Source organism: Curcuma longa, chromosome 9 (genome assembly GCF_044706935.1).
Source record: "Curcuma longa cultivar G26 ecotype Majalengka, Jawa Barat chromosome 9, ITB_CL_G26_1.1, whole genome shotgun sequence".
Lineage (NCBI taxonomy): Eukaryota > Viridiplantae > Streptophyta > Magnoliopsida > Zingiberales > Zingiberaceae > Curcuma > Curcuma longa.
In genome coordinates this window covers 9,557,549-9,568,696 of record NC_133869.1, presented here as the reverse complement: position 1 = coordinate 9,568,696, position 11,148 = coordinate 9,557,549, and the positions used below count along the sequence as shown (strand labels likewise).

The window sequence follows — 11,148 nt, the reverse complement described above, 5'->3', positions numbered from 1 at the left end:
GTCACTGCTCGATTCTTCTCCTTCACTTGAGGTGTCATGGTCACTCTCTCGTGCCATGAGCGCCATGTGTCGAGTGATGTAGCACAACTCCTCCTCATTGTCCGAAGAGTCACTGCTTGAGGTGTCCCACGTGGCTTGAGCTACCATCACCTCCTTCTTCTTCTTATTCTCTTCTTCCTTTCTTTTGAGTCTTCTTTCTTCTTTAAATCCGGGTAATTCGGCTTGATGTGTCCCTTCTTATTGCATTCATAGCAAGTTACGTTAGAGTTATAGTTTGAACTTTGAGATTTACCTCGAGATGATGTGAACATCTTCTTGACATCTCTCCTAGTGAACCTTCTCAACTTCCCCATCATCTGTTTGACATAATGTGCCACCTCTCTAGCCGACATCACTTCGTCACTGTCTGAGGATTCTTGCTCGGACTTGAATGATGCTTCCTTCTCCTTCTTCTTCTTCTTGTCCTTCTTTTCTATAAACAAAGCTATACATTTCTCTTTTATTAACAAGTTAGCTTGTTCATGTAATTCGAATGCATAGAATAACTCATCTAACTTGACAACAGATAAATCCCTTGACACTTTATAAGGATCAACCATTGATGCTCATAGAGTGGTTTGATGTGCGTAGGACTTACACACGTCTTTTGTGCTTTATTCGCTTATTTTTCTGAACTTCATGGTATTTCCTACATATATTACATCCTTGATCTATGCATTCAGGTATTATTTCCTCTATTTCATAGTTCAGAGGTTCCTCGTGTTTTTGGTGTTTTTGAAGGACGGAAACGGAGCAAATCAAGCGAAACGGAGATTTGATTGAAGACAAGGCAAGACAAGGTCGTGCCTCATAGGCACGGCCGTGTCTATCACCTCCAAGAGACCATGCCTCAAGGGCACGGCCGTGCTCCTCAACCGAAAGCTCAATTAGACCAGGTCGTGCCTTCCTCCTGCAGCAGCCAAGACATGGTCGTGTCTCTCAGATACGGCCGTGTCTCCTCCATAGAGCCACGCCAAGGCATGGTCATGCCTCCCAGGCACGGCCGTGTCTCCCAAACAGAAGAGTGTCTGCCCCTGGTCGTGCCTCACAAGCACGGCCGTGCCTCTTGCTCAGAACACCAACTTCGGTTGGCCGTGTCTCATAGGCACGGTCGTGCCTTCACTACAGTAGGCGGCCACACATGGTCGTGTCTCCCAGACACGACCGTGTGATCGGGGAGTGCCTCGTGGAGGCCTATAAATAACCCCTCTTAAGAGCCCTAAAAAGGGGGAAGACTTTGGAGAGCAAAAAGGAGTATTCTAGAGCCACCGAAGCTGCAATCCGAAGCAAGAATTGATGATCCGTTCATCCGTCTGGACTCTTCATCACCTCCATCCACCATTGACACAGGAGTTGCAATCCGGAGAAGAAGACAACCTCTTGATAAGTTTTATTCCTTGATTTCTCTTGGATAAAATGTATTCTTTTCAATCTTATTCGTGTTGTATTCCCCCCATCATGGAGTAGTCCTCCTAATTCTAGGATGTAGGAGGAATCGAGAATAATGGTTGATTGTAATTATGGATTTGTTAATTACCATGTTCTATGAAATGCATGTGCAGTTTACTTTATAGATTTATGCCTTGTGTTCAATTGATGATATGTTATTAGATGGTGTTGAATCTATAAGGATAGGGATGATTTGTGGTTTTGAGGATTCTTAGGATCGTATGCCCAGAGCGCCTCGTGACAGGAGGAAAGCCTTATAATCGGACCTTCCGAGGAATTCTTTAGGCTATAATGAGTCTTTATGAGGGATAACTAATGGTTACTTGTTGTTAAGGAGAGGTCTTTAAATGGATACCCAGTGACAGAGGGTAAGACATCTAGCAGTATACTGGGGCGCCTGAGTGACAGCAAGAATGTCTTAACCAGGCTATCTGGAGTCATCTCAAACCGACAATAGTAGCACTAGAACGCTATTGATTTATTCCGATGAACCCTGACAAGGTATAATTGGATAATTTGGTTAGAATCCATGCAAATGTGCATGTATTGAGGAATGGTAAAGAATCCATAGAATCATTGTTTCGAGGAATCCGAAGTCCTAGGATCGCCTTCCACACACTGTCACAGTCGATTTCTCTTTGATTGAGGATTAGGAGCACTAGCACTCTCTTTCACTTCCCCCACACAAATCCAAATCACATTTTCTCTCCAGTCTTCTTGTGTTAGTTTAGTGATTAATTCCACGATCCCTGTGGATTCGATATTTTATTACTTGACGACACCCGTATACTTGCGGGAGCCTATCATGGTTCGAGAGAAGGCTTGAAGAACATACCTCACTAGATCACGATTGTCGATCTTTTCACCTATGACATGGAGACCGTTCACAATCTCCTTGAATCACCCGTGTATCTGACTCACGGTCTCATTTGGCTTCATCGTGAAGGATTGGAGTTGTCCAACCAAGAGATCCCTCTTAGCTCGTCTCGATTCGTTTGATCCTTCATTCAGTTCAATGAGCTTTTCCTAGAGTTCCTTGGCCGAATTAAATGGACCGACCTTGCTCAGTTGCTCCTTTGAAAGTCCGCACTGCAATGTAGTCGTGGCTTTCGCATTCGCTTGTGCCTTCTTGTATATGTCTTTGGACTAATCTTTTGTAGAAAGAGGCACTCTAGAAGCATTCCTCAGTTTCTCGAATCCATCTACAACACTGAATCAATTTTTAATATCGTTCATAAGATAATACTCCATCCTACCTTTCCAATAGACAAAGTCATTGCCGTCGAAGTAGGAAGGTCGTGCGGTGCTGTAACTCTCTTGAAATGTGATTGACATGTTTTTCGGTTGAACGTTGATTCTTCCAAAAAGAGCCTTACTCTGATACCACTTGTTAGCGAAAGCAAAATAAAAACAAGAAAAGAAAAACACAATCACTAACCCAGTTTGTTTACTTGGTATCCACCTCTATAAGGTGACTAATCCTATGATTCATATACACAGACGATCTTTTCCACTATGAAAAGCCTTTTTATCAAAGCACGCTTTGAAAGCCAAGAAACCCTCACAGAATGATCTCTTCCTTTCACAAAATGAGTAGTGAAGTATGAAGGAAGAGGAAAGCTTTTACAGAGTCAAAGTTTGCTAGAAAGATGAGAAAAATGAATTGTTAATTTCTTCGACGTCGACTTCTATTTTTATGTATTTCCGTACATCAGTCGACTGCTCCAAGGGTCAGTCGACTGATGGATTTCAACGACTCTTTAATCTATATTTAATTAGTCAGCTGTCACCCCGACGATCATCTATCAGTCGACTGTACCATCACCAGTCGACTGGTAGCAGTCGACTGATGGACTCGACTGATTTCTCTATTTGGTCACCAGTCGACTAATGAACAGTACCAGTCGACTGATCTATTTGAAACCTCTGTGTGTGCTTCTGATCAATCACCAGTCGACTGCATCAATAGTACCAGTCGACTGATCAAGCTGAAACTTCCCTTTCAGCTTCTTCTTCAGCCCTTAGCCTTGACGCAAGCCTTTAAACGTCTTCCACAAGGCTCGTGTCTTCCTTGCACTAGCTTGAGATATTTCTCTCAGCTTTGTCGTGCTAAATCTTCCTTTGCCAAGAGGCTGCATCTCCGGGACTTCATCCTTTGCCAAGAGGCCGTGCCTCCGGGACTTCATCCTTTGCCAAGAGGTCGCGCCTCCGGGACTTCACCAAATGCCAAGACTCCATTCCTGGACTTTCCTGTGGACTCAAACTACACAAGTTAGATCACCAACATTGCCTAACTTAAATTCATTTTAGTCAAACATTAAAATTCAAATCACTTGGGGCAAGATTGCACCAATAGAGGTAAATTGAGAAACTATAGTTGGTCATGACAGAGAAGAGGAGGGTAACTAGAGATGGGTAACAAAAAGTATAGATAGAATTTTTTTTACAGTAACCTTATGGTTCAAGCTTAATAGGTTTGGTTATGGTGTGGCACTGGCTCATTCAATACATCAGGTTTCCATTTATACATGTCAATTATTCTTTTGTTCTGTTGAATCTAAAAGCGTCTTTAATTTGTATCCCTGTTATATATTATGCTCTGCAGGTACTTCCCAGATGGCATTGATATCTATTTTGAAAATGTAGGTGGTTCAATGTTTGAAGTTGTTCTTTACAACATGAGATTACAAGGAATTCAGAGCTTGTAAAATGTTTTAAATTATATGAAACTTTAGTTTCACTTTTATAGAGATGCTACTCTAATTTCATATGTTGCCAACTAATGTGAGATTGCTGAAATTCAAATTGGTTCGTGATCCTTAGATGCACTTTGTCAATTGCAACAAGCCAAAAACAAAACAAGAATACTTGACCTATTCATTTATCCTTTCTAATCTGGTGATGTACGTGGACAAACACTTGGACATCAATTATCTAGTGATTTTTACCAGCAAACACGAGTAACCCACGTAATTTCACTAGTCACTCTCTCGTGATGTCCTTTTAAAAATTATAAATCAATTATATTTATTTATTATATAGTATATCAATCTATTATTATCATTAATAATTTTATGTGCAATGTATTGTAACTCCATCGGCTTCTATTATATCGATCATGTGATTAGTAAAAAAAAATTATTAGGTTTTGAAAATTATTAATTTTTAATTAAAAAAAATAAACTAAAGCTATTGAAAATTGAAAGTAAAAAATACATGTCACTTCACCATTCATGGAGAAAAAAATTAATTTATTTTATTTTTAAAAAATTAATCTAATATCAAATTGATTTAGTTGTAAAAAGTCTAGAATTGAATCATGGATAATACAGTCATGGGCGGAGCTAAGGGGGGGCGCCTGGGGGCGGTCGCCCCCCTGCCCCCCTGAATTTCCATTTTGAAGGCACTGTGACATTATTTGTGCTTAATATTGAAGGTTTTTGTGCAATTGAGATGTGGACAAGTTGCATGTTGGGCCATGTTCAAATGCATGCCTAGCAAATATGCCTTGTGTCATGCCAGTCATGCATTTTGGATGCACACAGGTATGTGCCAGGCCACATACTAGGTGGTGCAAGGTCACCTATGCATCACAATCTCATCAACACCCAACATAATTATACTGAAAATTTTGAAACTAAATATAACGTGAGGATTGATTATGATAAAAGCACCAAACACTGGCATTGTAGGCAACTAATCACACTAACATAATTGGAAAATAGCATGAAAAGAATTTAGTAAGATCCTTTTGCTATTGAATTGTCTCTTGAACCAAGTGCATGCTCAAAAAATCAAATACATCATGTTTAATCAGATAATTCACATCATTGCCTTAGGCAAACTTGATGAGAGATGCCCAACATGTACACAAGGATCGGAACATAGCATAATTTCTAAGGTATCTTAGCTGAAAATTATGACCAGTGATCTAGTTTCTGAAGAATATTGTACAAATCAAGTAAAACATTTATAAATGGAAACAGTTTTTGGATAATTTTTTTTACATATCTAAGGCATCTTAGAGAAGAATTTCGCTACTAGCTTCTCCAACAACCACCACTACCTCTTTTTCTCAATAGAAATTTAGAAAAATATGATATTTAAGGATATCTCAACTATTTTTGAATTATACCAGGTATGTTTTTTATATAAAAATTAATATTTTTTTATTGAAGGTTAGTCATTGCTAACTAATATGCACATAATTTTGTATCAGGTCTTATCAAAGACAGGAAAATCAGAAAGTTATTCTCTTCTTGACAAATTGATTCGACTTATTTTGACTCTACCAGTTTCTACTGCAATATCAGAGCGTGCATTTTCTGCAATGAAAATTATGAAGAATAGTTTGCGGAACAAAATGGAAGACGATTTCTTATCAAGTTCTTTGATAATGTATATTGAGAAGGATATTGCTCGCAGTTTTAATGTCAATTCTGTCATAGATGAATTTGAGTTTATGAAAAAGCGAAGAGCGCAACTTAGATTGCGTTGAATGTAACTTATTTCTTAGTTAATTCAAAATTTATTTTATTAGTGTGACAATGCGATATTAAAAAATGGCCCCCCTGGTAAAAATCCTGGCTCCACCCCTGAATACAGTAAATATAAATCTAGATTATATACTAAAATCTATTAGTGTAAGGAGCACTAGGTCTAATCCTAGAGTTTCGATATTTAACAATACACCTAGGTCTGGTCAGTTTGACCAAGGGATAATCCAAACAGGAATTAATGTTTGAATATAGGTGAAGTCTAGTCAAGTTAGTTTGACCAGAAGACTAGCGAGAAGTCCTAGTCGGTTAGACCAAGTAAGGATAAGTCCTAGTTGGAGGCTAGGCAGAGAAAGTCCAGATCTGGAGGATTGGGTAAGGAAGTCCTAGTTGGATCAAGTGCACCAAGTGGAAGTCTAGGCAGATCAAGTGGATGATGTCTAGCAGTGGAAATCTAGGCAGGTCAGATGGACGTCTAAGCAGGTTAGGTGGACCAGATGTCTAGTAGGAAATCTTACGGGCCTAGGATCGATTAAATAAGGAAAGTCCAAATTAGATATTTGACAGGTGAGAAGTCTACTTAGGGAAGTGACTATTCCTAATTGAAAGTTAGGCAAGCAGAATTTCAAACTGGATGTTTGGCAAGTAAGAAGTCTACATTTCTATAATACATACATGATTATAAGATAGATCGTGTAAGAGTTCAAAATCAATGTATGATGTTTTTTTGTCACATGATCAGTTGGTGTTCATCTTGTTATGAATTCAGGTATATATGTATGTATGTTTGATTTTATCTTCACTGAAATAACAATCAAAAAGAGCTAAAATGGAACCAAAGAGTAACTAAAACTGGAAGACGAGACCGTAGAATTTGTCTCAAGCTCGGCGCTTGCTCAAACGCCATGAGTTAGGCTCGTGATATCGGTCGAAGAGCGGTTCGATCCGCTCCTGCCGCTTCCGTTTGCTCATCTTGGTTGGATCTGAAGTCTTGTAAAATCTGGGAGCTAGTTCCACCAGCCACTTGGGGTCGATGACTGTAACTTCCCTCATGTATTCCTTGGTCGTCATGACTAGCTCATGATAGATCACCCAGTCTGGTTGCCTTTGAAATAGAGCACTGCCGGGGTGGATGTACACAGGTTGGTTTTCGACTAGCGTCCTGTAGCCTTCTTGGGGGTCCTTCTTTGCTGCGTGAAAGAAGAAACCTGCCGTGATCGCCTTCCTTATCTTTGTCAAATTTCTTCCAGAGCTAACGACATCCAGCTTATATCTGAAATGTGAGGTAAATTATCAGTTAAAGTCTGGCAACGACAAGCAACATCAAGCTGAGAACAATATGACAGTTTGACAAGATAATGGAATTCAATGTAAAAGATCAGCAGATTCTTCTCTCAACAAGATATAGATTTCTCTACTTCTCCATGAATATAATGGTAGTAGTAAAAAACAATGAAAATTAGACATTTAGTGGTGAATTAGCAAAGAAACAAGTCTGTTAGATAATGAATGAAAGACATACCTGTCCATGATAGTAAGAAGCTGTTTCATCACATCCTGAGCTCTCCTAAGCGAACGGGACTGCACAAAATTCTCAAAGCACCAAGGTCCTGAAAAGTTTTTAGCTCTCCACGCCTCGTATACAGCAAGCAGTGTCAAGTGATCCCCTTCTGGCTGAAAGAATTTTGCTCTTTTTTGATCTGCCTGGGCTTGTTTCTCTCTCGGTCTGTAGAAAATGTTCCCAGTCGTAATCATCGCAATAATAGTTAAAATTTCATCACTGCATCCGAGGTCCACACTAGCGAGAAGCATTTTTGATAAAGGAGGATCCAATGGGAACTCAGCCATTTTTCTACCCAACTTTGTCAGGAGCCCTTCCTCATCGAGAGCTCCCAAACTATACAGTTGTTCCATCGCAGAAATGAGGGCCTGAGATGATGGAGGATCCATGAAATCGAAAGATAGCAAGTCATTTATACCCATAGCCTTCATATTAAGAGTTGTCGATGCCAAGATTGATCCTCTGGATTTCTGGAATCGTCGTCGGAGACATCTCGTTGCGGTAAGCACTCTCTGTATACAGTCGGAAACATTTGCCAGGACCAGTACGCCCAGCACGGCCAGCTCGCTGCTTCGCTGATGCTTGTGAGATGGGTGTGATAACCAGTGAATCAAGCCCGAGCTTCGGGTTGTAGACATTTTGCTTAGCAAAGCCAGGATCGACGACATAGTAAATACCATCGATGGTCAAGGAAGCTTCTGCAATGTTGGTAGCCACCACCACTTTCCGCTTCCCGGGAGGAGCAGGTTCAAAAATTCTGGACTGCATTTCACTGGGAAGCGCACTGTATACCGGCAAGATTATCAACTCAGGCACATTTTTTCCTAACCCTTTCATTCTCTCATACAGAGATTGGCAGGCATGATCGATCTCTTCTTGGCCAGTCAAGAAGAGAAGTACGTCTCCTTCAGGTTCCGTCAAGTGTATCTGCAAAACAGTGATTAGTGCTGCATCCAGATAATCGGCTTCCGGTTGCTTGGCATAAAGTATCTCCACTGGGAAAGTTCTTCCAGGAATGGTGAAAATGTTGCACTTGAAGAAGTAGCCGGAGAATTTCTCTGCATCCAGTGTAGCAGATGTCACGATCAACCGAAGGTCTGGTCTTCGCTTCACAAGCTGCTTTAGCAACCCAAAGAGAACATCAGTATTGATGGTCCTTTCATGAGCTTCATCCAACATGATCACTGAGTACTGCGAGAGAGTTTCATCGGCTAAAATCTCCCGGAGAAGCATACCATCTGTCATGTATTTGATCACAGTCTCAGGGCCGGTACAGTCTTCAAACCTAATAGCATAACCGACCTCCTCGCCCAGGCGACAACCGAATTCTTCAGCCACCCGCTTTGCGACAGACGTTGCTGCCACCCTTCGAGGTTGTGTGCACCCGATTCTCCCTCTTGTTGTGTATCCTGCCTCAGCGAGATACTGAGTCACCTGTGTCGTCTTCCCTGAGCCGGTCTCACCGATCACAACAAGAACCTGATTGTCTCGCACAGCTTCAATCAACTCCTTCTTCAATTTATAAATAGGAAGGCTCTGCCTTTGTTCCTGTATTGACTCGACCTCTGCCCCAGCGTTACAGTTTTTCCATAAGCATCTTTCTTCCACTCCGGCATCTCGTATGCTGACAATCCCACTCCCCTAAGTTCCTGTGCAAGATGTCGCTCGCCGGTTTCCGGCATTGGATCTTCCCAGGGACGATTGAGATCTTTAGGAATTGAATCTAGCATTGTCCTCTGCTGTTGCTCCCTTAACTCCCTTCTCTCCTTGATGAGGGCTGACTGCAGCGCAGCAGCCCTGCCCAAAGATCCCTCTGGGTTCTTGAAAATTTTGACAGGTGACATATCAATCGAATAACGGCTCTGCCCCTGCAAGAAGGCGGGCTCATCCTCATTGAGCTCGATCTCTATCTCCTCCTCAGCACCCTCTTCCTGATACAAGATCCCATCCCCATCATCATCGAAAATTGGATAGTCACGGACGTCCATAACGCCACCAGCAGTGAGCTGCTTTGCCTCCCATCTCTCAGGTGAGCTCATTCTCTTGAGTGGCCGCCTTGACGGTCCATTTTCATCCTCTTCTACAATAGTAATCCCTGAAAGACCTAACCTCCTTGTCGGGGTCGGGGTCGGACCTCCATTCCCAGCTGGCTGGGTTTGCCGTATAAGCTTCATTTGCAAGCTCTTCCTCATCGGCAGAAGATCCTTTCCAGTTTTCTGATCTACATCCCTCATGGATAAACTAAGCTTCTGCCCTGACACTGAAATGACCTTCACATAAACTTCCTGGCCTCTCTTAACTGCATCCTTTGCATCGGCAATCCTCTTACCAGCAATCTGGGAGACATGAACCAGACCTTCCTTTCCCCTCAAGTCGTTCAGCTGGACGAAGCACCCAGTGGCCATAACCCGCGAAACTTTTCCTTTGTAGACAGAATAAAGCTCTGGTTCATCAGAAGTTCTATCCCTTTCTCCGTATCTGTCTCTGTCCCGATCTCTGTTCCAATCTCGATTCCGATCTCTATCTCTGCCCCTGTCTCGTTCTCTATCACGATCACTTCTGTGCCGTTCATCCCGCTTACGGTCACGCTCGAGCTCCCTGTCCCGGTCGAATTTCCTGCGCTCTTCCTCTGCCTTGCGCTCGGCGTCCTCTTCGATCTCCAACCGGAGATCCCTGGCTCGATCGCGGTCGTCCGCGCGGGAGAGAGCAGGGAAGGCGGAAGATTTCTGGTCGTCATCAGCGGCGGATTTCTTCTTGGTCTTGACCTCCGGAGGAAGGATGGCGTGGATCATGGTGAGGAGGGAGCGAACGAGATAGTCAGGCATATCGCCTGCTCCAAACTCCTTCAACTTGGCTTCAAACTCGTCGACGGATTCAGATTCGCGGCCGAGTTCGGTGATGAATTCTGCCAGTACCTTGTCGCCGGAGCCGATGTGCGATTCCAGCTCCCTACATACATTCGAGAGCAATGATAAATACTCCAGCCCCTTCAAATTCCCTACCTCCATCGGAACTAGGGTTTTGTTTATCTCGCCGGCCGTTTTGAAGAAGAGAAAGACGAGAAGAACTAGGGCTTTTTGATAGATGGGATGGGTTGAAGGAGAAAGACGAAAATAACTTGGGCCTTCAATAATCCCGTCTCTTTAAATAGGCATTTAAAGTAAACAGAATAATCGAGACGGCAATCTAGGGTTTTTCGGGGTGATGGCCCCGGATTAACGGAACTAGATTTTAATTGGGGATGAAATTTATAACGACTATAGCGAGGTGTTTTAGTTTTCTGTTTTTTTTCCTAGGCAATAGTACAACGGTAGGACATCTGAATTGTAACTGAGGGACCCATGATTCGATCTCCAACTACGGCGTATTTACAGAATTTTCCTTCAAATGGGGAACGCAATCAAAGGATGCTGGACATCTGGATCGACTATACGCTTCCTGATTTACCTGATGGTCGGTGGGAAACTTTCGTGGACCGGACCCACCCCCAGATATGTGGCTACTAGGATTATCATTTTTTTTTAATTTTCTGTTTTTTTTCTCTGGGATATGATAACACCTGCAATTCAATACCCAACTAATGACATATTTATAATATTAAAC

At 42.2% G+C, this 11,148-nt stretch overlaps 1 pseudogene; it reads right to left on the bottom strand.

Annotated features, from left to right (window-relative positions):
• The window catches only part of LOC141834575 (putative pre-mRNA-splicing factor ATP-dependent RNA helicase DEAH5), a 12,031-nt pseudogene extending 1,385 nt beyond the window's left edge, over positions 1–10,646 (bottom strand).
• Positions 10,647–11,148: the final 502 nt, after the last annotated feature.